This window comes from Monodelphis domestica, chromosome 8, assembly GCF_027887165.1.
Source record: "Monodelphis domestica isolate mMonDom1 chromosome 8, mMonDom1.pri, whole genome shotgun sequence".
Lineage (NCBI taxonomy): Eukaryota > Metazoa > Chordata > Mammalia > Didelphimorphia > Didelphidae > Monodelphis > Monodelphis domestica.
The window spans coordinates 29,769,249-29,796,510 of record NC_077234.1 but is presented as its reverse complement, the minus strand read 5'-3'; the positions used below and the strand labels follow the sequence as shown (position 1 = coordinate 29,796,510).

The 27,262-nt window shown below is 39.5% G+C and overlaps 1 protein-coding gene across 2 annotated transcripts in view; it reads left to right on the top strand.

Moving 5' to 3' along the window:
• The window catches only part of GOLIM4 (golgi integral membrane protein 4), a 123,663-nt gene that overhangs the window by 52,683 nt on the left and 43,718 nt on the right, over positions 1 to 27,262 (top strand). The window lies entirely within an intron of this gene.

Genomic DNA, 27,262 nt, shown 5'->3' with positions numbered 1-27,262 from the left:
GGTTGTTGACATTTTGGTAGAGAATTCTTGAACCACTGGAAATCTGCTATGCAATGTGCTATACTGACATTCTAATTATGGGCCACTTTGGAACCTTTTTTTTAAATGCTTATCTGTGCTAGTTATTTGGCAGCATAGTCAAGTGAAAAAAAACAACCCATTATGTTGGAAATTAGGAGCCCTAGTTCTGTAATAGTGCATTGTCTTTCCAACCAATATTACTTATTGGAAGCTGGTTTAGGTCTTAAATTATTGGTGAATTGTTTCCTCTTAAAAGATGGGTAATGTGGGATAGTAGAAGGAGTCCTGGAATTGGAATCAGAAGAGAATCATCTCTTCATGCTCTTTCTGTCACTCACTTGCTACATTACCCCCAAAATGTCTATACTGAGAATCTAAAAATGTAAGCATTAACATAAAGGCTGGAGTCCGAGGACCTGGGTTCAAACAGGACTCCGCCCCTCATTGGTTGGATTTCCTTATTTAGGTTTCCCCCTTTTAGTCCTTGATTTCTTCAACTCTAAAATGAGAATTTCATCAATTAAGAATAAGAAGTGACCTTGGAGATGGTTCCACCTAGGAATCCTTCATCTTTTATTGTTAGGGATCCATTTGGCAGTCAGGAACACCTCTGTTTTTAAATGTAGAAAAGAAAATCCATAGATTTATAAAGGAAACCAGTTACATTGGAATACAGTTATCAAAATATATATTTTTAAAAAGAGTTCATAGGCTTCAGGTCAAGAATTCCCAATTGATTCCAACTCCTTTGTTTTATAATTGAGGAAAAAGAAGGGTAGGACATATCAGTAGTAAGTGGAGGCCTGGACTTTGTATCCATGTGTTCTGTTTATATTATTTTTATTTATTTATTAAAAAAAAACCTTACCTTTTGTCTTGAAATCAATACTGTGTATTGATTACAAGACAGAGGAGTAGTAAGGGCTAGGCAATGGGATTTAAGTGACTTGCCCTGGGTCACACATCTGGGAAGTGTCTGAGGTCAGATTTGAACCCAGGACCTGGTTCTCAATCCACTGAGCTACCCACCCACCTCCCTCATGTGCCCTGTTTAGAAATCTAGCCTTCCTCCCATTACACACATAGTTATGGTTATATTTAAATGTTTTGTTGTCAGGACCCCCTTTTTACTCTTAAAAAATTATTCAAGACTCCCAAAGAACTTTTGCTTATGTATTTTCTAGCAATATTTATCAAATTAGAATGCAAAGCTGATGAATTTTTTAAATATTTCTACATTGATTCATTTAAAATATCAATAACAAATCCATTAAATCATTTAAACAACAACAATAATAAATACCATACTTTCATGAAAAATAATTCTATTTTCCAAAATTAAATAATTAGTGAGAAGGGGAAAAGGCTTTGTTTTACATATTTTTGCAAATCTCTTTGTCTGGCTTAATAGAAGACAGCTGGATTTTCAAATCTCCAGTTGCATTCAGTTATTGTAAGATGTTGTTTTGGTTGAAATATATGAAGAAAATCTGACCTCCCATATAGGTGTATTTGGAAGAGGCAGGAGTATTTAAATAGCTAAATAATGTTTTATGATAATTTTGAAGAATTTTGACCTGGAGGTAGGATTTCTAAGGATGGAGGCTAGCCTGTGAGCTATGGCTAGAGGAAGGGGGTGAGCCAGGTAGCAGGCTTGTTTCAAACTGGCCATGTGCCTCCTGGACCACTTAATGAGATAAAAATAAAGAGCCTTTCAGAATAAGATGGACCTTCGAGATGATTCCATCTAGGAATCCTTCAAATTTTATTATTAGGGATCCATTTGGCAGTCTGGGAAATCTGTTTTTAAATGTAGAAAAAGAAAATTCATAGATTTACAAAGGAAACCAATTACACTGGAATACAATTATCAAAATATTCCTTTTAAAAAAAGATTAATAGAAGACATTAAATGCATGCGTGCTGTGTGTCGCATAATGTGCTAGGGATATAAATGCAGACCTGAGAGGACCCCCTGACCTCAAGGAGCTTACATTCTACTTTGGGGATAGAGCACATTCACAGATGAGTAACTATAGCATAGGTACCAAACACACAAATTGATATCCATGCAGTGGTGGCAGGAATAACTGGGGGAATTAGGACCATGCTGAATGAAAGGCAGCTGAAATTTGCTACCATTTCCTGACTTCCGGGACCTTCTTTTTATTTGGATTCTCTGATCCAATCTCAACTTGACAGGCCTTTTTACAAGAGGAATTTAGTTTGGACAAGTTATTTTTCATCCGTTGGATTTTGCTGTGTATGTGGGTTAGGGTCATTTTATTAGTTACTCTTCCTTTCAAAGTCTGGTTTGCAGAGACAGGCTACCCACCAGCACACACCCACTATAACTGGTCGCCATAGCGAAAATGATCCCAGTGATGGAGATGGATACTGAAGACATATGAACTGGTGGTAGATAATTTGGGAAGAGAGAATGCCAGGGTTTTCTTTTTATTTTTAATTTAATTTACAAACATTAACTATAATGAATAACCTCCACAGAGACAATAGAACAGAAAAACAGAAGAATATAAAAATGCATGGAAATGGGAATCTTTGTAATAGATAGTTTGTTTTCCCTTTTAAGTATATAATAAATTCAATATAGAACTTGCAAAGCTCTCTGGATTGGTTGGGATTCCTTCCAATGTTTCATCTATTCTCTTGTGCATTCAAAAAGAATGCTTTAATGACCCTCCTTTCTTTTTTTTTTTCTAATTGTTTTTAAACCCTTATCTTCTATCTTAGAATCAATGTGTGTATCCATGGCAGAAGAGTAGTGAAGGCTTAGGCAGTGGGGGTAAGTGACTTGCCCAGGAACACATAGCTAGGAAGTGTGATTTGAACCCAGGACCTTGAGTCACTAGGCTTGACTCTCAATCCACTGAGCCACCCAACTGCCCTTTATTTTTTGTTTCTTACCAGTTATTTTTATGGCCAAAGTTGTAAGGGTTTCACAGAAAATTAAAAGACAGGGTTGGTCAGGAGAATTTAGGGCTGTCTCTTACAATAGAGCTATTTATTACCCATGGTTAGTTCAGATTCTGATGTGATTGAGTTTTAGATCCTTTAAGGGCAGAGCCAGTTTTGTTTCTGTCATTTTCTTTAAAAAGGGAACAACTTCCCTAGCACATAGTAGGTGTCAACTCAGCCATGATTTATTAAGTACCTACTGTGTGCTAGCTATAGTACAAAGAAGGGCAAAAAAATGGGCTATAAAGAATGGCCCCAAACAGTAGGTGCTTAAGAAATGACTTCTGATTGGTTTATTTGAGGGTGTAGGATAAAAGTAAAAGATGCAATATAATGTCACATGAGAGTCTAGGCTTTGCATTTAGAGCTAGCAGGGATCCAGGAGAGCCTCTCATCCCAATTCCTAATTTAACAGTTGAGAAAATGGAAGTCTGGTAAGGTGGAGCAGTGGCAGAACCCAAAATTGATATCGTCAGTGCCTTTCATTGCCATTCTCCTGCCTTAACCACTCTACCATACTATGTGTTCCTTATATAAACTAGAATGACAAGGTTGATAGACTTGTTCTTCCCTTTAGTATCTCGTTTGTTATTCAGTAAAATTGGAAATTGGAAGGGTAAAGAGACAGACTTCAGAAGATGGAAATCATGGACTTACCAGTGTATTACTTTGTCCTTCCTGAAAGCAGCATGATTCAAGGCCTCCATTTTTAGGAAGGGCAGGAAACAGCCAAATGACAACACTTGCCCCATTTCCTTTTGAAAACCACTATCACTGCCTACAGAAGAAATTGTAGTTCTTTGTAATTATGGGTTCCCTTTGTGAAATAGGGGGGCCCAATCAAGTTCTGAGAATTTGTTATAAACATGAGTAGAAGAATGTTTAATTGAGAAGGCTGCCTTTTGTTTTACTAGCAAAGTCCAGCCAGCCAGGTTTATTTAGTACTGTACTTGGTGCCAGGAATCCAAAGGTAGACAATTAAAACCAGCCCCTGCCTTCAGGGTGCTTCCCTGTTAGTCATTAGTAAAGAACCGTTCCCAGTTCATGATGCATGTGTGTGCCTAAGATCAGTCTTTATTCTCAAGTTGGAAATTCATTTTTTGACAAAAAGTTTAAATTGATTTGGAAGGCTAAATGCCTACTGTGTGCCAGGCACTATGCTATCCAATGGAAATAAAAGACAAAATGAAAGTAGACTCTGTTCTTGAGGAGTTTATACCTGACTTGTCATTCAGTCATTTCCCACTCTTTGGATCCGTGTGGACCACAGCACACCAATATTGTCTATGAGGTTTTCTTGGCAAAGAACTGGAGTGGTTTCATTTCCTTCTGTAGGAGATTAAGGCAAACAGAGGTTTTTAATGACTTACTCAGGGTCACATGTTAGTAAGTATATGAGACTGGATTTGAACTCCGGTCTTTCTGACTTCAGGCCAGGCATTCTTTCTATTCACTGAGCCTTCTACATGTCTCTTATATTTGACTAGTCATAAGAACAAGACATCCTTATTTGGTAATAGGTAAAAGTAGTCATTATTTCCCATTATAAACGTGAATTAATATCTTTGATAGAATTTAATCAATTTAAAAACTCATCAAGGGGCAGCTGGGTGGCTCAGTGGATTGAGAGCCAGGCCCAGAGACAGGAGGTCCTGGGTTCAAATGTGACACCAGACACATCCTAGCTGTGTGACCTGGGGCAAGTCACTTAACCCCAATTTCCTAGCTCTTGCCACTCTTCTTAGAACCAATACACAGAAGGTAAGGGTGCCTACTATGTGCAAAGGACAATGATAAATCCTAGGGATATGATCAGAAATACTCTCAAGTCTTAGAGCTGCCTAGCATTGAGAGATCAAATTACTTGTGCATATTTAGTCCCACAGCTAATGACATTGTTAGGATTAGGTCATAATCTTTTATTTTCAGAGCTGAAAGTAACCTCAGAGGTTATGTAGCCCAGCCCCTGTCATTTATACAGCTGGAGAAACTGAGGATCAGAGAAATTAAGGGACTTGCTTGAAGTTACAAGAATAGAAATAGACCTAGGATTTGAAGCCAGTCACTGGAACTAGAAGATTCTGTCTACTATACAAAAATGCTTGGGAATGCCAAAATGCCTCCATGAACAAAAATGATACACTTTGCCCATAAGGAGCTTACCTTCTGCTGGAGGATACAGCATGGCCAGTCCTCAGTTCAGCAAAGAGAGATAAGCAACTTGCCTTAGATACCTGGACACTTGAACCGAGAAGAAAAAGTAGCCAAGGGCATTGAAGTGAAAGTGTCATTGGAGGAAGCACATGAGAAGAGTCTTGAAGGATGATAAGGACACTTAAGAGTCTTAGAATGGAGATGAGCCTCCCAAACCCAAAGGTTATATTGTGATGACTAAGAGATTAGAGAGAGGAAATTTCTGATAACATAGATTGAGCACATTCAGATTAAGATGTTGCACTCTTGCCTTGTGATTGATTGGAAAGGAAATGCCTCTGTAATTTTGGAAAATAAGTTTTTAGATGACTTTTCTAGGCCTACTCTTGCTTAATGGCCCTTATTTATATCAGGGAAACACAATATTAGGTAGAACAATATACAGGTAGCTGTTAGTTCCACAGGAGCTGTCTTTAAAATGTTAGAAATACCCCAGTGGGATTTAGTTACAAGGCATAATGACTTTATCATAAAACTGTGTTGGTTGGAGTATATATATATGAGTTCTGCCTTAAATGTGGGAACTTTCCCCTCCGATTTTATGTGAATGCTTTTCTAAGTATTCAAGCCTGAAAAATGTCTTTGGATTCTTTTGTGGAAATTGATCAGGCATGCTTTTTGGAAGAAAAAAATTAAAACTTCTGAAGTGGGAGAAAAAAGCCCCTTACTTTCTGTCTTAGAATCAATACTAAGTATCAGTTTCAAGGCTGAAGAGGGAAAAGTATGTATCAAAGCCCCCTCTGCTTCCTAATTGTGTCATTTCTGTCCTCAATACCCCCACCCTTCTTTCACACTGGAAACATTGAAGCCATCTTTGGTTTCTCTTCTGCAGTCTTTAATCCCCTACATTTCATCTGCTATCAACTTCTATCTTTTTTTCCCCTTTAAAATGTCTCCTCCGTTTTCAGTGTCAACAGCCTTTATCACTTTACTTCCAAATAGATGGTGACAAGAAACCTGCCTCTTGGATCTTTCTATTCTAGTCCATTCTATACCCATCATCCAAGTTAAGCTGCTTAAAGCCCTGTTTTTTTATCCTTTGTTATGGCTCCAGATTTCAAAGCAACTTCAGAGGCTTCCATATTGCTTTCTAGATTTCAGTTTGGACCCATCTATCCTCCCTACCTCTCGGATGTTGTTCATCCTTTTTACTACTCAGACCAGACCCTTCACTCCAGATGCATCAGTTTCCCTGATATCCACTCACTGTTATTTGCCCTTGTATTCTTCTCTTCATCCAGTCCTTGAAAAGTTTTTGTCCTCTCAACTCTTCTGTCTTAGAATCAATACTGTGCAATGATTCCAAGGCAGAAGAAGAGTAAGGTTTAGGCAGCAGGGGTTAAGTGATTTGCCCAGGGTCACACAACTAAGAGCTGTCTGAGGTCAAATTTGAACCCAGGACTTCTTGCCTCTCAGTCTAGTTTTCAATCCACTGAGCCACCTAGTTGCCTTTCTTCTCAACTCTAGACCTAGCAAGTTAGTTAAATCTAGTGTTTTTAAATCCAGAAAGGGGAAAAAAATGGCTTTGTTTTTCAATTTTAAATTGAATTCAAATTTTAAAATACAAGCAGTAGTTCATTGGAAAATATGCCCAAAAGACAACTCTCATTCTCAGGAATGCATGTCGTAGGCCAGCCAGTATTTAAAAATACTGCCAAGTCTCAGTGTCATGAGGGAAAGACTGGGGTGTGTATTTCTCAGAATCAAAGCTAGGAAGCGGGCTGTCAGCCCTGTCAGAGCACCGCAGAAATTTGTTTTCTCCTCCAAAGAAGCTGGATCCATCTGCAAATGCATAAATAGATGCGGTCTCAATGATTAGAGAATTGTTGTTATACTTCTGCGAAATGCAATTGCGCCCCGGGAGGAACAACTGATACAATTGTGTTTCCTTTTTCAGCGAGGTCTCTGCAAGTGTCAAAAGTGGGTAGCACCTGGCCAGCGGAAGGAAGCGGGAAGGGGGTGGCCTTTGTGTGTGTGATGAGCACTGGCTTTAGGAAGCCCCAACTCATCTGAAAGGTAACTAGCCTCCATCTGGTAACTGGCAAACAAGTGATCAAAGGCAGCTGGAGGGATGGGGGAAAGGCAGAAGGTGGCTGAATGAGTCCCTGCATGGCCTTAATAGGCATGTCCTTCCCTCTGGGAAATAAGAGTCCAGGATTGAGATGCTGCTAGTCTGACTAGGCAAGATAACCCTTGCTTACCCCTCACACACACCTAGCCATACAGGAAACCTTGACATAAGCAGAAGACAGCAGGCTGCTCTGGGATACAACAGAAAGAGCATGAGTTGTTGCTCTGGGTGATGGGTTCAAATCTGATCTCTGTCACTTACTACTTAGTGATCTTGAGTAAATGACTTGATTCCTGGTCCTCAGTTGCCTCCTATAGAAAATGAGGGGATCAGACTGGATGGCTTTTGAAGCCTGGTCCAGGCTAACTATGTGATCCCTAAAAGGCAGAATAGCACAAGGGGGAACTCAGAAGAGTTTAGAGGGAGCAAGAAGTGAGTACAAATGCAGAAAGCATCTGAGGAGATAGACTTGACCTGAGCCTTCAAGCGGAGCTGGAGTCTGTGAACAAGGATTTCTTGAAGTACCATTATACTGAGTGTCAAGCACCGTGTCAAATGCTGGGGATACAAAATGAAAATGAAATGGGCTCTGTGCACAGGCACCTAGATGGTATGGTGGATAGAACACTAGGCTTGGAATCAGGAAGACTCGTTTTCATGAATTTAAATCTGACCATAGCCATTTACTAGCTGTGTGACACTGAATAGGTCACTTGACCCTGTGTGCCTCAGTTTCCTCCTCTGTAAAATGAGCTGCAGACAAACTATTCCAATTTCTTTGCCAGAAAATGCCCCATGGGGTCACAGAATTAGACATAACTGAAAAAAATGGCTCAATGTAGGAACTTTATATTCTGTGGCGGAGGGAGGAATATTTCATTTATTAAATGCCATTAGGTTTGCAAAGCACAACCTAATGGCATTTAATAAATGAAATATTCATACATACATAAGTATGGTATATCAGGCATCCATAAACATCTGAAGCAGATGACATTATCCCTATTTTTTCAAATGAGGAAACTGAGGCTGAAATAAGTTAGAACTTCCCTAAGGAAAGAGGAAGTCAGGAAGATAATCTATCCATTTTTCCCATGTGGAAAGGAGGTGGGATGGGTAGTAAATTCCAAATGAATGTAAAATATGAGTAAAGGCTCAGCCTGACCAGACTGTTAGAAAACAGAGGCTTTTGTGGGTTAGCAGTGGAGGCAAGTTAGAAAGCTGGAAAACCATGAAAGTTCAGCTGAGGAATTTGGCCTTTTCTCCCTGGGCAGTAGGGAGCTATTGAACATTTTTGAGTGGTGAGGAACCTAATGAAATCAGTATTTCAGGATGAACAATTTGCAGTGACTTGTAATGTACAGATGGCTTCCAAGGGAAATAGACCAGTTAGGAGGTTGACAATGATAGGAATGGTACGTAAGTCAGGAGGATGGATACAACAGCCTTTCTCGGGTAGATACAATTGTTCTTGTAGGTGATAGATTGGGGAATGCAAGTGAGAATGAAGGAGATGGCATCAGTGACAAAAAACCTATGCGGAAAAGCCGGAAGTCAAAGATAGAACTGAGAATAAGGTCTGAGAGGATGCTGACAACATTAACAGAAAAAAGAAGTCAGGAACTTTGGGGTAGTAAGATTTTGAATCTGAGTTTGAGCTGCAATTTCTGAGTCACTAAATGGACATCGGAGGCTGAAGCTTGGAGAAAAAAGAGCTTGAGGTGTCAGCTTAGAGTGACGAAGTTCATGTCTAAGTAGTATTTAAATCCACAGGCCTTTTAGAAATGTGGGCCAGGTGTCTGGGGATATAGGTACAAAGAGGGAAAAGCTCCCTTCTCTCATGGAGTGTATTGTTTGTTTGTTTTTAATAATATTTTATTTTATCATTTCCAAGCATTATTCATTAAAGACAAAGATCATTTTCTTTTCCTCCCCCCTACCCCCCATAGCCGACGAGTGATTCCACTGGGTATCACATGTGTTCTTGATTCGAACTCATTGCCATGTTGTTAGTATTTGCATTAGAGTGTTCGTTTAGAGTCTCTCCTCTGTCATGTCCCCTCAACTGCTGTATTCAGGCAGTTGCTTTTCCTCGGTGTTTCCACTCCCACAGTTTGTCCTCTGCTTATGGATTGTGTTTTTCTCCTAGATCCCTGCAGATTGTTCAGGGACATTACACCGCTACTAATGGAGAAGTCCATTATGTTCTATTATACCACAGTGTATTAGTCTCTGTGTACAATGTTCTCCTGGTTCTGCTCCTCTCGCTCTGCATCACTTCCTGGAGGTTGTTCCAGTCTCCATGGAACTCCTCCACTTTATTATTCCTTTTAGCACAATAGTATTCCATCACCAACATATACCACAATTTGCTCAGCCATTCCCCAATTGATGGGCATCCCCTCGTTTTCCAATTTCTTGCCACCACAAAGAGCGCAGCTATGAATATTCTTGTACAAGTCTTTGTGTCCATTATCTCTTTGGAGTACAGACCCAGCAGTGCTATGGCTGGATCAAAGGGTAGATATTCTTTTGTCACCCTTTGGACATAGTTCCAAATTGCCCTCCAGAATGGTTGGATCAGTTCACAACTCCACCAGCAATGCATTAATGTCCCTATTTTGCCACATCTCCTCCAGCATTCACTGCTTTCCTCTGCTGTCATGTTAGCCAATCTGCTAGGTGTGAGGTGATACCTCAGAGTTGTTTTGATTTGCATCTCTCTGATTATAAGAGATGTAGAACACTTCTTCATGTGCTTGTTAATAGTTTTGATTTCTTTATCTGAGAACTGCCTATCCATTTCCCTTGCCCATTTATCAATTGGAGAATGGCTTGATTTTTTGTACAATTGATTTAGCTCTTTATAAATTTGAGTAATTAAACCTTTGTCAGAGGTTTCTATGAAGACTTTTCCACAATTTGTTGTTTCCCTTCTGATTTTAGTTACATTGGTTTTGTTTGTACAAAAGCTTTTTAATTTGATGTAGTCGAAATTATTTATTTTACATTTTGTGATTCTTTCTATGTCTTGCTTGGTTTTAAAGTCTTTTCCCTCCCAAAGGTCTGACGTGTATACTATTCTGTGTTTACCCAATTTACTTATTGTTTCCTTCTTTATGTTTAAGTCATTCACCCATTTTGAATTTATCTTGGTGTAGGGTGTGAGTTGATCAATTCCTAGTCTCTCCCACGCTGTCTTCCAATTTTCCCAGCAGTTTTTATCGAATAGTGGATTTTTGTCCCAAAAGCTGGGATCTTTGGGTTTATCATATACTGTCTTGCTGAGGTCACTTTCCCCCAGTCTATTCCACTGATCTTCCTTTCTGTCTCTTAGCCAGTACCAAATTGTTTTGATGACTGCTGCATTGTAATATAGTTTGAGGTCTGGGACTGCAAGGCCCCCATCATTTGTGTTTTTTTTTCATTATTTCCCTGGATATCCTTGATCTTTTGTTATTCCAATGAATATTGTTATGGTTTTTTCTAAATCAGCAAAGAAATATTTTGGGAGTTCAATGGGTATGGCACTAAATAGATAAAGAAGTTTGGGTAGGATGTTCATTTTTATTATATTGGCTCGTCCTATCCATGAGCAGTTAATGTTTTTCCAATTGCTCAAGTCTAGTTTTAGTTGTGTGGAGAGTGTTTTGTAGTTGTGTTCATATAGTTCCTGTATTTGTCTCGGGAGATAGATTCCTAGGTATTTTATTTTGTCTAAGGTGATTTTGAATGGGATTTCTTTTTCTAGTTTTTGCTGCTGAGCTGTGTTGGAGATATATAGAAATGCTGATGACTTACGCGGGTTTATTTTGAATCCTGCAACTTTGCTAAAGTTGTTGATTATTTCAATTAGCTTTTTGGTTGAATCTCTAGGATTCTTTAAGTAGACCATCATGTCCTCTGCAAAGAGCGATAACTTGGTCTCCTCCTTGCCTATTTTGATGCCTTCAATTTCTTTTTCTTCTATAATTGCTACTGCTAGTGTTTCTAGTACAATGTCAAATAGTAGAGGTGATAATGGGCATCCTTGTTTCACTCCTGATCTTATTGGGAATGCATCTAGTTTATCCCCATTGCAGATGATATTAACTGATGGTTTTAGATATATACTGTTTATTATTTTTAGGAACGACCCTTCTATTCCTATGCTTTCTAGTGTTTTTAATAGGAATGGATGTTGTATTTTATCAAAGGCTTTTTCTGCGTCTATTGAGATAATCATGTGGTTCTTGTAGGTTTGCTTATTGATGTGGTCAGTTATGTGGATCGTTTTCCTAATATTGAACCAGCCCTGCATCCCTGGTATAAATCCTACTTGATCATAGTGGATGACCCTTCTGATCACTTGCTGGAGTCTTTTTGTTAGTATCCTATTTAAGATTTTTGCATCTATATTCATTAGGGAGATTGGTCTATAATTTTCTTTCTCTGTTCTTGACCTGCCTGGTTTTGGAATCAGTACCCATGTTTGTGTCATAAAAGGAGTTTGGTAGAACTCCCTCTTTGCTTATTATGTCAAATAGTTTGTATAGTATTGGGATTAACTGTTCTCTGAATGTTTGATAGAATTCACTTGTGAATCTGTGGGGCCCTGGGGATTTTTTCTTAGGGATTTCTTTGATGGCCTGTTGGATTTCATTTTCTGATATTGGATTATTTAAGAATTCTATTTCTTCTTCTGTTAGTCTAGGCAGTTTGTACTTTTGTATATATTCATCCATATCACCTAAATTGGTGTATTTATTGCCATATAATTGGGCAAAGTAATTTTTAATGATTTCCTTAATTTCCTCTTCATCAGAGGTGATGTCCCCCTTTTCATCTTTTATGCTGTTAATTTGCTTTTCTTCTTTCCTTTTTTTAAATTAGATTGACCAGTACTTTGTCTATTTTGTTTGTTTTTTTTCAAAGTACCAGCTTCTTGTCTTATTTATTAAATCAATAGTTCTATCACTTTCAATTTTATTTATTTCTCCCTTAATTTTTAGGATTTCTAGTTTGGTTTTCTGCTGGGGCTTTTTAATTTGATTGCTTTCGAGTGTTTTTATTTGCATTTCCAATTGATTGATCTCTGCTCTCTCTAGTTTGTTAATATATGCACTCAGGATATGAATTTATCTCTGATTACCGCTTTGGCTGCATCCCAAAAGGTTTGAAAGGATGTCTCGCCATTGTCATTTTCCTCAATGAAATTATTAATTGTTTCTATGATTTCTTCTCTAACTAAATGATTTTGGAGTAACGTATTCTTTAATTTCCAATTAGTTTTTGATTTGGTTTTTCACGTACCATTACTGATCATTATTTTTATTGCCTTGTGATCTGAAAAGGCTACATTTATTATTTCTGCTTTTCTGCATTTGTATGCCATGTTTCTGTGACCTAGTGTATGGTCAATCTTTGTGAATCTGCTATGTGGTGCTGAGAAGAAGGTGTATTCCTTTTTGTTCCTATTTATTTTTCTCCATATGTCTATTAATTCTAATTTTTCTAAGATTTAATTCACTTCTTTTACCTCTTTCTTATTTATTTTTTTATTTGATTTATCTAAATTTGATAATGGTTGGTTCAAGTCTCCCACTAATATGGTTTTACTGTCTATTTCTTCCTTCAATTCTCCTAGTTTCTCCATTAGAAATTTGAGTGCTATATTATTTGGTGCATATATGTTGATTAGTGATATTTCCTCATTATCTAAAGTCCCTTTTAACAGAATGTAATTACCTTCCCTATCCCTTTTGATCAGGTCTGTTTTTGCTTTGGCTTTATCAGATATCATGATTGCAACTCCTGCCTTCTTTCTGTCAGTTGAGGCCCAGAAGGTCTTACTCCATCCTTTAATTCTGACCTTGTGGGTATCTTCCCACCTCATGTGTGTTTCTTGAAGACAACATATGGTAGGGTTTTGGATTCTAATCCATTCTGCTATTCGTCTATGTTTTATGGGTGAGTTCATCTCATTCACGTTCAATGTTATGATTGTCACTTGTGGACTCCCTGGCATTTTGATATCCTTCCCTCTTCTTCACCTCTAACTTTTTAATCCAGTGATTTATTTTAAATCAGTCCCCCTTATCCCCTCCCTTGATATATTTCCCTTTCTAGCCCCTCCCTTCTTGTTCCCTCCCTCAACCCCCTCTTCTTCCTTCCCTTTTTTATGTTCCCTCCCCCTCTACCCCCTTGGTTTTCCCTTCTCCCTACCCTTGTTGGGTAAGATAGAATTCAAGATCCCAATGGATCTGGATGTTCTTCCCTCTCAGAGTTGATTTCCCTGAGAGTAAGGTTTAAGTAAAAACTCTCTTCCTCTCCTTCTTATAGGAGTTTTCTTCCCCTCCCCTTCCCATGTGAATCTTTGTGTGAGAAAGATTATTCTATTTGGTCTTTTTTCCCCCCCTATTTACACATTACATTTCCCCACATATTAATATACATAGATTGATATAAATATAATCCTTATAGAAGAAAGTTTGAATAAAAGAAAAATATAACATTTTTCTCCTTTTCCCTTTCCTTCATATTTACCTTTTCAGGTATTCCATGCTCTTTGTTTTTCGATATTGATATTGAACTTTCCACAGAGCTCTGGTCTTTTCTTTGCAAAAACTTGGAAATCTTCTATTTTGTTGAATGCCCATACTTTCCCTTGGAAGTATATAGTCAATTTTGATGGGTAGTTGATTCTTGGTTGAAGGCCCAGCTCTCTTGCCTTTCTGAAAATCATGTTCCATGCCTTACGGTCATTCAGAGTGGAACTTGCAAGGTCTTGTGTGACCCTGATTGGCATTCCTTTATATCTAAATTGTCTTTTTCTGGCTTCTTGTAGGATTTTTTCTTTTGCTTGAAAGCTTTGAAATTTGGCAATTACGTTCCTGGGAGTTGTCTTTTGGGGATTTAGTGTAGAGGGTGTTCTCTGAGCTCTTTCAGTGGCTGTATTGCCCCCTTGTTCTAGAATCTCTAGGCAATTTTCTTTGATTATCTCTTGTATTACGATGTCGAGTTTGCTGTTTATTTCTGGCTTTTCTGGTAGTCCAATTATTCTTAAATTGTCTCTTCTCCCTCTATTTTCCAAGTCTATGACCTTGTCAGTGAGATATTTTATGTTCTCTTCTAATTTCTTGGTCTTTAGGCTTTGATTTATTAATTTTTGCTCATTTTCTTCCAGTTGGCTGATTCTGACTTTTAAAGCCAGGTTTTCCTTTTCAGTTTGGTCAAACTGGTTTTGTAGATGCGTGAATTTCTTTTGCATTATTTCCCACTTTTCCTTCCAGAAGACTTCCATCTTTTTGATCATTTCGGATTCAAATTCTTCATGGGTTTGTGGAGAGTGTCCGTTTCCTTTGGAAGGTTTCGGAGCATTTGCTTGTGTTTCCTCTTCTGTCTCCTCTGTATTTTGTATTTTTGCTCCATAAAATGTGTCCAAAGTTGTCCCCTTCTTCTTGTTTTTCTTGGAGTGTTGAGGCTTTTCTGTGCTGTTTGCCATCTCTATCTGAGTGGGGAGGTCTAGCTTTTCTTATCTCTGTCTGGTGTTCAGAGGCTTTAGCCCCAGGAAAATTGTCTGTTTGTGGGTGTTACTGCTCTCAGTTCCCTCCTGATGCTTCTTCATTGCCTTACTCCCACTCTCTGAGCCTGGCTTTGCACTGCCCCAACGTATCTCAGAGCCTTTGTGGGCCAGAGAGGCCTGCCCTCTGAGGGGGGAGGGGCCATGGTTTCCCGGAGCTCTGAGGGCTCCTGATAGGATTAACTTCCCTTGGGTTGGATTGGGTGTATCTTAAAGTAGGAACCTTCCCTGAGACTCAGATGGAAGGAACCAGCCAGGGGGCTACAGGATCCCCTCTGTCTCTCTCTGTTTCCCTGCTGTCTGGGTGCCCCCTCAACTGGATCAGGTTGTTTTCAGGATGCAGCCTTCAGAATAGCCGGCCCTGGGGTCCTTTTGCTGGCTCTTAGGTTCCCTCTGCTGCCTCAGACTCAGTGCTCTGGGTTGGGCTGGATGGGTCCTGGGACCTTCCTTCTGCCTATCCCTTAGATCTGAGTGATCTCGGGTTCTAGCTTTTGGGGGACTGTACCTTTTGATCCAGGTCCATGAGGAGGGTTCCCTGGATCTATCCTGTTGTTTGTTTTGAATTTCGGTGTCCTAGGAGCATACAGTTTGAGATCGGTAAGGAAGGGGTTTCTGGAGATCTGAACTTTAGCTCTCTCTAAGTCGCCATCTTGACCGGAACTCTCATGGAGTGTATTGTAACAAAGATGGCAGTAAGTTCATAAAGAAACCCTGCAGAGACATCAAATGAATAAATAGCAACATAAACAATAATCATTGTTGGTGGGTCTGACTCTGTGACCCCATTTGGGGTTTTCTTGGCAGAGATACTGGAGTGGTTTGCCATTTCCTTTTCCAGGTCATTTTACAGATGAGGAAACTGAGGCAAATAGGGTTAAGAGATTTGACCAGGGTCACACAGCTAGTAAGTGCCAGAGGCCCAGCATTCTATCCACTGCATCACCTAGCTGCCCATACAATCAATAATAACAGCTAGCATTTATATAGCTTGTTAAGATTGCAAAGCTTTTTACCTATATTCTACAAAGCAACAAAGGCAACAAAGTTGGCAAGGAAGCCAACCACTAACTGTTGCAGAAGCCAGGTGATGTTTCATGCAGAAGATAGTGCTGGAGCTGCACCCTAAAGGATAAGAGGAATTCTTCTACTGGGTATGGGTGAGGAGGAAGTGTGCTTCAGGTGTGTGGAATGGCTGAGTGCAGCGGCAAGGATGTCAGAGAATCCTTGGCAGTGAAAAAACACAGGCTGATTCAAAGGGTCGGGGTCAAGGGAAAGAGATACCAAACGAGGCTGCAAAAATAGATTGGGACCAGTTGAATAAGTTTTTGTTGTTGAGTTTTTTTGAGTTTCTTTTTTAATATATTATATGTAATATAACAATAATGAAATGCCTATGATTTGTTATAAATACGTAATAAATTATAATAAATCTGATTATCCAAGAGAAGCAATCTCACATTAAGCTTTTGTCCAAAAATCTTGTCTCATTCTTTTTTTTTTTGCATCCCTCTCATGCCTCTCCTCTCCCCAGAAGGCACATGATAGGATAGAGATTGTATATTATCATATAATCCATATTTCCCTGTTCATCATGTTGTGAAACAAGACATATATTGCTTACACTAGGGAAAAATTCTTGGAGGAAATAAAGGAAGACTGGCTGGTTTCAACCTGTACTCTAATGTGGTCTATTCCTTCTGTGGCAATGGAGAGTCTTTTTTTGGTCATGCGTTTCATGTCCTGGAGCTTGCCTTTTGATAACACTTGTGTCATTCACTTTTTGATATTTGATAATAGTTAAGTCGATCATCATACCTTATTGCGGTTACTGTATACGACGTTCTCCCAGTTCTGTTCCCTTCATTTAAGTCTTTTCATTTAAGTCTTTCCAATTTTTTTTGATGATCTTGATTGTCATCACAGTAGTCTTCCACCACCACTTGTGCAGCCATTCCCAAATTATGGACATCCATTCAGTCTCCAGTTCTTTGCCATCACAAAAAGAGCTGCTTGAAATATTTTAGAACATATAGTTTCTTTTCCTTTTTCCTTTATCACCTTAGGAAGAAAACCCAATAACGATATTACTGGGTCAAAAGGTAGGCACTGTTTCGAGCATCATTCTAAATTGCTCTTCAGAATTGTTGAAGTTCAGTTTCACCAATAAAGTATTAGTGGCCTTATTTTTCAACATCCCATCCAACATTTTTCCCATTCATCATTTTAGGCAATCCAATAGGTAGGAGATAATATCTCAGAATTGTTTTGTTTGGAGTTTCTCTAATCAATGATGATTTAGAGCATTTTTTCATATAGTTATATATAACTTTGGTTTCCTCTTCCCAAAACTGGCCCATATATTTTATAGAGTGTTTAAAGCTAAACAAAGGAATTTATGTAGGATGTCCCAAAAGTTTCAGAGCAGTTTTTTACTAAGAATAAATAATTTAAATCTGCATTAAGACTTTTGGGAAAGGGGACACCTAGGTGACTCAGTAGATTAAGAGCCAGACCTAGAGACAGAACCTCAGATACTTCCTAGCTGTGTGACCCTGGACAAGTCACTTAACCCCCATTGCCTCACCCTTCCCACTCTTCTGCTTTGGAACCAATACATGGTATTCATTCTAAGACAGAAAGTGAAGGTTAAAAAAAAAAAGACTTTGGGGATACCTTATATTTTATCCTAGAACTATAGGGAGCCAACAGAACAGAGGAGTCATGTGATCACATCTGCCTGTAATTAGGGTCTGTAGTGGGGAGAGACTCCAATGAGGAGTCAGTAATCTAGATAAGAGGTGATTGAGGACCTGAACTAATCAAGTGTTAGCTGTGTGCATGGATAGAAGGGCTTGGATAGAGCTGCAGTGAATCATGAGAAGTGATGATCTCATTGAGGGCAGAAAGCAGAGAAAGGAAACAGAAGGCTCTGGATTGAGGCTTGGGCAACACTCACTTTGTGAGGGTGGGAAAAAGCAGAAGCGGCAGTGATGATGCATCCATGAATAATTGAATGTTGACTGTACCCAATTGGCTTCTTCTTACACTCTTTGGTTTGAATGGTTTTGTATCTGGGCAGAGCATATGTGCTCTCAAACAATGGAGTACTGTCTTCTAGAGTACCTTTGGAGGTAGGAAGGTAGAGAAGAGGGAAGGAAGGGGAATGGCAAAAACCTCTCTGCAGTTCCTTCCTGCAACAATGCCAGCAGTCAGTCATCTTAGGTCTTGGTGCAAGAGTGCCCATGTGTCTTGCCTCTATTCTTTTCTACCTTTTTTTCCAAAGCAATACAATAAAACCAGTATGAGCCTTTAGCATTATCAACACACACACACACGTATGTACACGTACACGCACACGGCTATTACTAAAACCTAAAAATACAGCAGATGAGAAGAACAAATAAACGGATGGACACCTTGGCTGACATAACTCTCTTCTCCTTTCTGACTTGCCTCAGTATTTTTATCAAGTTTCTTCACTGACCAACCCCTTACTCCAGTGTCAAAACCATAGGAGATATACTATTATAAATAAGTCCCGTGTTTAAGAATATTTCATAATATTAGTGATGAATTAAATTTACTGTGCAAGCTATCTCAACTGCAGTGATGTACAAGCCATTGGAAAACATAATCTTCCCACTGTATGCATTGTTTGACACCCACAACCCAGGCGTTGTTGAATGGTGCTATCTCTATGGTTTCTTTTATCAAGGATTAGTATCTGATCTTAACATGCATGAGAGACTCCTTGTTGGAGGAGAGCCTTTCAGACTGGACTTTGTTTTTACCAAGTCACATGCTTTTGTTGTCATTACAAACCAATAAAATGGAATCCTGTACCTATTAGGCTGTTGTGTTGACTGTAAAGGTGTGTGGTCCACTACGAAGGAGGGTATTTAAGACTCCCTGCATCCCTTCTCATCAAGGGAGGGAGAGAGTAATGGTCGAGGGAATCCTTTGGGGTAAACCTCATCAAGTTTCCTCTGAATGTAGTAGCTGATCCTTCCTCGACAGACTTTATGAAAAGGACAAAGTTCCAATTGGTGGTCATGGCTGTCCTCTTGTCCTGTCTTCAAGCATAAGCTCCTTGAGGGTGGGGATTTGGACCTCTCTTTCTCTCTCTCGCACTTAGCAGAGTTTGTGCCCTGACCCATGATGAGAGATGTTTGTTTATTGAATGATTGATGGCCTTTGGGGTTTTGAGATCATCTTTGTCTCTCTAGCATTAAACAGAGGCTCCTCTAGTGATTCTACATGGTTGGGCATCTTGAAACACTACAGCTCCCAAGAAATCAAAGTTGGAGGTAACAACTGTAACATTTAAATTTAGTTTTTCTACTAAAAGAGTTATATTTTTAGAAGTTTATTAAAGATTATTAGAATTAAGAATTAAAGAAAATACAAAATAAGAAAGCACGTGCTTAGGGCACAGAGTCCATTCACAGCCACTCACATCTTGCCTGTGTGTCAAGAGATGCGTATGTCTAGAAGTGGAAGCAGAGAGACCAAGTAGGCAGTACAGTCAGTTTAAATACAATTTTTGTTCTCGGCCCAGGTGGGAATTCAGGTGATATTATAGGGAATTCTGGGAACTACCAAGGACTTCTGGGAATTGAAGTTTGGGGTTTAAATCTCCATTTTTACACTAAGGAGGTGATGGAATGATTCCATGGTGGGCACAAGTGGTTGATACTGTGTTTCTCAACATAACCTAAGCTTGGAAAGTTTGTTATGTGATACCAAGGAAATACATGATCAGAAAGGTTAAGATCCAGGCAGTACTAGACGAATAGACCCAGCAATCCATCATGTCCACAAAAGATCAATCATATAGGAAGGCCTCTAGTGCCTTTTAGGGAAGATTTATGGGGAAATCTGGATATAGAGTGAGAAGGTATGGATGGGCTGATATCAATACTAGTGGAAGGATTACCTACATACACGAGCTCACAGATTCTTTGAAGTAATACTGTTAATAAATCTGATTAATATTTTGACACATGCAGAAAAAATGCATGTATTTACAGAGATCATTCTTTTTGCATATAGCGCTGAAGTTTGTTTCATGTAAAGTCCCAAATTCTGCTGCAAATATATGTATTTTAAATGATCTTGTAGGCAAAACTATACCAACCAGAGGAAACAAACTCCTATGGGAAATTGATAGGAAGCTATTGCTGTAGATGAAAGAACCAGGGTTCTCTTGTAACAGTTTTTTTTAATTCTCTAAGAAAATTTCTGTGTCTAATGTTTAGAGAGCTTCAGACTAAATGCAGTCTTTGAACTCTACCTCCCCGGGCAGTATTGATGGGCTAGGCTGCTTTTTGTTTTCAAAACTGATCTATGTTTTGCTGATCCAGTAAGTACGGTGCATTTAATTGATCTCTTGAGATTTGATGATGTGAGTCAAAGAGATAAATGAAAAAATATTGCTTTAAGAAGCTGGTGCATTTTTTTAAACCCCCAAGTACTTAGAAAAGCAGAAGCTTGCTTCCATTCCTGAGTGCATGGAAAATATTCATCTACTTTTCATCAGTAAGCAGGGGAGGAGGTGAGCAATACAGCTTTCATCTGTGAGCCTGATTTCCTAAGATGCGAGCAGAGCACCTATTGGAGTGTGGCTCTGCGTTCCAAATCTCGGGGGTCCAGGATTGAACCCTAATCATCCCCGCCCTCATTTCCTGGGAAGCTTTTTTGGTGATTGGAGAATAGTCCTTCGGGACTGCTTTTTTCGTACAGGGGCTCTTGTAGCATCTTGGCAGATGCCTTTGACTTTCAAATATAAATAGAAAAGTAGAGAGAGATGATAAGGATTGACTATCCATCTTCATTCTCAGCAACGGTAAAGCCTCTGGAGAAAAATCACTGACTAAAAAGCCCAGTTCCGTTAGAATTAAGGAAGCTCTTTGGGGGTTCGTTTTCATGCCTTTTGGAAATGGCCATGGAGCAGTTCTAGAAGAGCAGATGGAAAACACGGATGCAAAGCGGCTGCATTTTTGATCTGTCGTGCTGCCCCCTTGCTCAAGTTTTATGAAAAAATAGCTTTAGCGTCCGTCTGGAAAATGAGGACAATCATTTATTTACTCTTGTGACTCTTTTAAATAGAATTCCATTTTGGGAGTTTTCAAAACCAGGAAAAAGAATCTGTGACCTAGCCCAGAGAGGGCTGCAGAAGCTTTGCTCTCGGTGTACTTATCAAGGGTTTACTTAATCTTGGTGGTTGCACTGTAATCATTGGATTTGGCTAGGATCAGGAGAGGTTGTCTGGATCATTGCCCTGGCATCAGGTGGGATTGCACTTAACCCGCTGCAGACAGATGGAAAGAAAGCTGGTAGGTTTTCCAAGGCTCCTGGAAAAGAACTTCCCGAATCTACTTGTTTGTGGGAAAGTTTTCCCCTTCAAGCCTCCGCTCAAGCTGCTTCCTACAGGAGGCCTTTCCTGATGCCCCCAGCTGCCAGGCTCTCCCAGAAATCACTTCATATCTAGCACAGGAATATTAAGTAGAACTAGAAGGGCCACTGGAGGACAGCTAGTGCAAGACCCTCCTTTTTTAAGCCCTTACTTTCCATTTTAGAATCAATTTCAAAGCAGAAGAGCACAAAGGGCTAGGCGATGGGGATCAAATGATTGATGTTAGATTTGAACCCAGGTCCTTCTGTTGCTAAGCCTGGCTCTCAGTCTACCGAGTCACCTAGCTGCTCCCAAGGCCCTCATTTCAAAGGTAAGCTTAGACTCAGTAAGGAAAAGTAGTCCTTTCATATTTAGGTTGCATTTCTTTCTCTGTTGAGGTGTTATTTCCACTTCTCCCACTCCAATAGAGAATAAACTTATTGAGAACAGCCAGTGTTTGGATTTCCTCTTTGTAGCAATGGTGACTTACACACAGTAGGTGCTTTAAGTGCTTGTCAAATTGATGATTTAAACCTTCTCTCTTCTAATCTGAGATGCAGAGTGGCATACAACTCCTCTGTAGAAGAGGAAGAGGCATCGTGAATTGGGGCAGCTACATGGTGTAGTAGATAGCACCAAGTCTAGAGTCAGGAAGACCTGAGTTCAAATATAACCTCAGATGCTTACTAGATGTGTGACCCCAAATGAGGTCCCTTAACTCTTGTTTGCCTCAGTTTCCTCATCTGTGAAATGAAAATAATAACACACATGTTCTGACCAAGTGGCCAATGCCCCACTTCACTCTATGCCCTACCTCCAGCTAGCTGGCACAGTGGGTAGAGAGCAGGACCTGGAATCAGGAAGACTTGGTATCCTCTGGTCTCGACCCCTTAGAAGCTGTGTAATCCTGGGCAAGACACTTAGCCTCTCTCTCTCTCTCTCTCTCTCTCTCTCTCTCTCTCTCTCTCTCTCTCTCTCTCTCTCTCTCTCTCTCTCTCTCTCTCTCTCTCCTTCCCCAACTATCAAAAAGGATAATGTTACTAAAGAACCTGGCACATCGCAAGTAATATGGAAATGTTAGCTACTATTATTTAAGAGGAATTTATGCCCAGAGAACTCATCCTCTGTTCTGTCATTTCTTGTCCTTTTTTTGTTGATGTCACTGAGGTTTCAGGCTGTATAATATCTCCATTTTCTAGGGCACTTTGGAGTTTCAGTGTTGTCTCACGGTTGGACCAGTCTCTGTAAGAGTCTGGAGAATTTCCTTCTTCAGGGGATTTATGCAAACAGTCCAGCCCAGGAGTGGCTCTTGTGGTCTGGCAAGGGGCTAAGAACTCCATCAATGAGGTGTGTGCTAGGAAGTGCCTCTGTCCAGCACACTGCTGCTTGGAGACACCTTGGAGAGCCTAATTAGATGGTGTTGGGTTCATGGAGAGAATCCAGGACCACAGAACAGACTCCATCTCTGACACTTATTAATGTGGGACTGCAGTTGGGTCCCTTAAGCTCTCCAAGCCTCAGCTTTCTCATCTGCAAAATGGGCACAAGAAGAGCTGGAATACCCATCTCATATAGTTATTGTGAGTTTCAACTGAGATAATGTATTGAATATGGGTGTCAGTTACTATCGCTGCCCTGGGAGTATTTTTCAAACAAGCACACAATTCATGTGCCATAAAAGTCATTCCCAGAATGGGTTGTTTGCACAAATTCTCTGAATAATGGAGCTCTGCTTTGACAGTAGGGAAAAATTCAGGCTTAGGATTCAAAAGGACATGAATAAATTGGAAAAGCCATCAGAAATAAGCTCAGTGACATCAATGTCAAGAAGTGATAAATACAAAATAGAAAATAGCTGTACAATTATATTCCTATTTATCATGTCCTTTAGTTTTTCTGTTGTATTTGCCTCTAACCTTCTAGATAGGTGGAAAAGAATCTAATATAGTAAGTCCATTTTGGGGTAGGCAGAAGGGTACTTAGCCTTGGGAGAGGGATAAAAGGAAAGGGAAGCATACAGGAGGCATTTATTAAACAACTGTGCCAGGCACTGTGCTAAGCACTGTACAAATATTATCTCATTTGGTCCTCACAACAGCTGGAGAAGGTAGGTGCTATTATGATTCCATTTTTAAAGTTGAGGAAACTGAGGCAGAGAGCAGCTAAATGGCTTGCCCAGGGTCACAGGGCTTACTAAGGGGATGAGGCTAGATTTGATATCAGGTCTTCCTAACTCCACTTTATCCACTGTGCCACCAGTGAGGGGGAGGGGAGAGAGGGTGGCGTTGACCACTTGGGCAGAACATGTCTTTACAATTATCTAGTACCTTTGAGTGTGCCAGATTGGAGTGATCTAAAAAATCTTGCTTTAGGTAGATTTTTTTTAGGTGTTTTTAGGTGTTTCTTCCTCTCAGATATATTAGCTTTGATTACTCTGATAAGATTTGTCCTTGCTCTAGCCAGGCTGCCTAGTTTTGCTCAGTAGGAGAAGGGAAAAGGAATATGCACGTATTAGGCACCTACTATCTGCAAAATACCTCCCAAAATATTATCTCATTTGATCCTTAAGATACAAGAGAAGATAGGTGCTCTTATTATCCTCCCCTCATTTTAGAGTTGAGGAAACTGAGGGTAAAAAAAAAAAAGATGAAGTGACTTTCCTTGGTCAGACAGCTAGTTAAGTGTCTGGGGTTAGATTTGAATTCAGGTCTTTCTGACTCCAGGCCAGCTGTTCTATCTACTGTAGCACCTAGCTGCTCATGCTTGACAGATAGATTTTATGTTGTTCTTTTATAGAGTTTTACCAGACACTCTACAAATTTGTAATTTCTAGGATCAGGTAGTCTTTTTGCCTTCCTTTTCCCTTCTCCCTTCCCCCTTCCTTTCTCTTCCTTTCCATTTCATTCCATTCCTTCCATCCTGATTGATGTGCCAACCACACACCTTGACTTAGCTGCTGCCAGAACTGGGTTGCTTTCTTTCAGCAACTTCCCAGTGCTTTCTTCCAGGTCTCTTCAAAGAATATTCCTCCAGAAGGAAAGGCTAGAGTATGTAAAAATATTGCTTCCACCACTTGAGGTAGTCATTATCTTGTAAATCCAACCCAGGTCACCCCTGTGCTCTACTTCTGGCAAGACAGAGTAACAGGAAAATGATGTGTCCAGTGCTGGGCTCAGATCTAACTTCAGACACTTCCTAGCTGTGTGACCCTAGGCAAGTCACTTAACCTCTGTTATCTAGCCCTTACCACTCTTCTGCCTTAGATCTAGTACACAGTATTAATTCCAAGATGGAAGGTAAGGGTTTTAAGAAAGAAAGAAAAAAAGATGTGTCCAGTATCAGGCCAGGGATAACGTCATTTGATTCACATTTAGTTCTGTTAAAAATATATCTTTTTCAAAGTAGGTGAATGGTATTGGCACAGCACAGTGACCTGAGCTGTATTCAGCTATTTCAGGCTCTCTGAATCTGCACTTAATTTGGGACATAAAACTCAAGTGTGTGTTGCATGAACCAAAATGATAATAAGGCTGGTGGAGCCTCCCCTACTCGAGTAGAGTGCATCATGGTTTTTATTGGTTTTCCTGTGCCCTACTGCGATATCAAAATGATAGCTGAATTATCTATGATTATCCCAGATTTCTTCTAGCCTGCTCTCTCTTTTCTCATCAGTCCTGAACATCTCAGCACAAATCGCTTGTTTGAAGCCATGACGATTTGCTTTTTAAAACATTTTATTCTTTAAATGAAATTTATAATCAACAAACATAAATCAGAGAACAAGAAAGTCAGACTTGGGTAACTTGTCATTTGTTTTTAAGAAATATATATTTATTTGACATTTAACAGGTAATGAATCAAAACCGGTTTGTGTCTGTGTTTGTGTTCTAGACATTAAACAGGTTTTGGGGCTTTCTTATGGCAAATATGTTATCATCCCCTCATCGATGGCGTCTGTCACTTTTCTACCAAAAGCGGGGAGGTAGACTTTATTAGTCTTTTGGAGTCATAGTTATCACCTGATTTGATCACCGTTTTGTGGTCTTTCAAAATGGTTTCCCTCATAATATTGTTGTGTTCATTGTGTAAATTTCTCTCCTGGTTCTTCTCATTCCCATTTGCATTACTTCATTTAAGTCTTTCCATGTTTTTGAGTTTATCATGATTTCCTACAGTATAACCATGAGCAGTTAGTATCATAATGCATATAGTACCAAAGCTGGAGTTAGGAAAACTCTTCTTCATGAGTTCAAATCTGTCCTCAGACACGAACTAGTGGTATGACTTTAGACTAGTCACTTAACCCTATTTGCCTCAGTTTCCTCATCTATAAAAGGAGCTGGAGAAGGAATGGCAAACCACTCCAGTAATCTCTGCCAGGAAAATTCCAAATAAAGTGATGAGGAGTCAGACATGACAGAATGGCTGAAGAGCAACACAGTATAACCATATTACACTATATCTCTGTATCGCAGTTTTTTCCAACTGTTCTCCAATGGACGAACACCTGTTTGTTTACACATACTTTTTTTGGAGGGAATGTTATAATGACTAACACCACTATATATGATATATATCAGGGTATTTTCCCTATGTTAGTAACCTCTTTGGGCATTTATGGCTAATAGTAGTTTTGCTGGATCTAAGGATAGATAGATAGATGGATGGATGATAGATGGATGGATGATAGACAGACAGACAGACGGATGATAGATGGATGAATGATGGATAGATAGATCGATGGATAGATGGGTGATAGATGGATAATGGATTGATAGATGAACATATGTGTAAACCTTAAAATTTCTTAGACTTATGAATGTTGGAAATTTCCCCATTGGGAAATTTCATACTTGAAAAAATTTCCTACTAATAGTAAGAACTCTATTGGAATATGAAACTCCTTGGCATGGGAGGATCCTTCTCCCTACTTAAGACTACTTTAGGACAGAAACCTTTTGCTAAACAATGGAAAGGGCTTTGACCTATGCTTAAGCATAGAACAGGAAGTTCTTTGAGTCATGATTGATTTTAGAATTGATACAATAGAGATACTTGGAATGACAGAACCAAGTCTTGGAAACTACAATCTCCACCCTACTCAGAGTAACAGGATTTAGGAAGGGCTGCAGCAAAGATCAAGATTTAATTATTTGAGAATATGACCTTCAGCAGACATGTGCAAAGCCACAGACCTCTGGGCGGTCCTGGGTTAAACTAGAGCCACCATTGGCATAGGGGAGACATCGACAGTGATTGGTAGATGTGAGAACTGAGGGGAGGGAACTTAGATTGTTTGCTTAAAGATAGCTGGGTCTGAGGACTGAGGAGGTTGATACTCTGAAGGAGGTCTGAGAGGAGAGAGGTCCTGGAGGGAGAGTCTTGGAGAGGTCTTGAAGGAGGCTGTGGAAGGTGAACTCAGGAGGAGTCAGGAGGAGAATTCTCTGGAAACATTTCTTGAAAGGAGGCTCTCTTGAAGGTGGAGCCTGAGGTTGGCATGAGAAGCCTTACCTAGAGAGATCTTGGGTGAGTGATAAAACCAACTGACTGATTTATCTCTTAGGACTGAGGTCTAGGCCTTATTGGCTTGAGACCCTTCATTCTTATTCCTTTCTTACTTTTTCTCTTTTTCTATTGATTAATCAGTGTATTATAAATTAAATTTCTCTATAAAATCCAGTTGGCTTGGGCATATTCATAAATTGGGAATATATTCCCTGGCGACCATCTTATATTTATATAAAACCAAGACACAGTAGAAAACATATTTCAGCGGTCATAATTGTTATATATTTCCCTTGCTCCCAAACATTTTAATTATCACAGTTTATGGCTCTTATCTACAAATATTTAATGCTAAAAACTAATTTAAATCTAACATATGGATAGACAGATAGATAGACAGATGGATGATAGATGGATGGATGATGGATAGATAGATTAAGAGAGAGAGAGAGAGAGAGAGAGAGAGAGAGAGAGAGAGAGAGAGAGAGAGAGAGAGAGAGAGTGAGACGGATGGTTA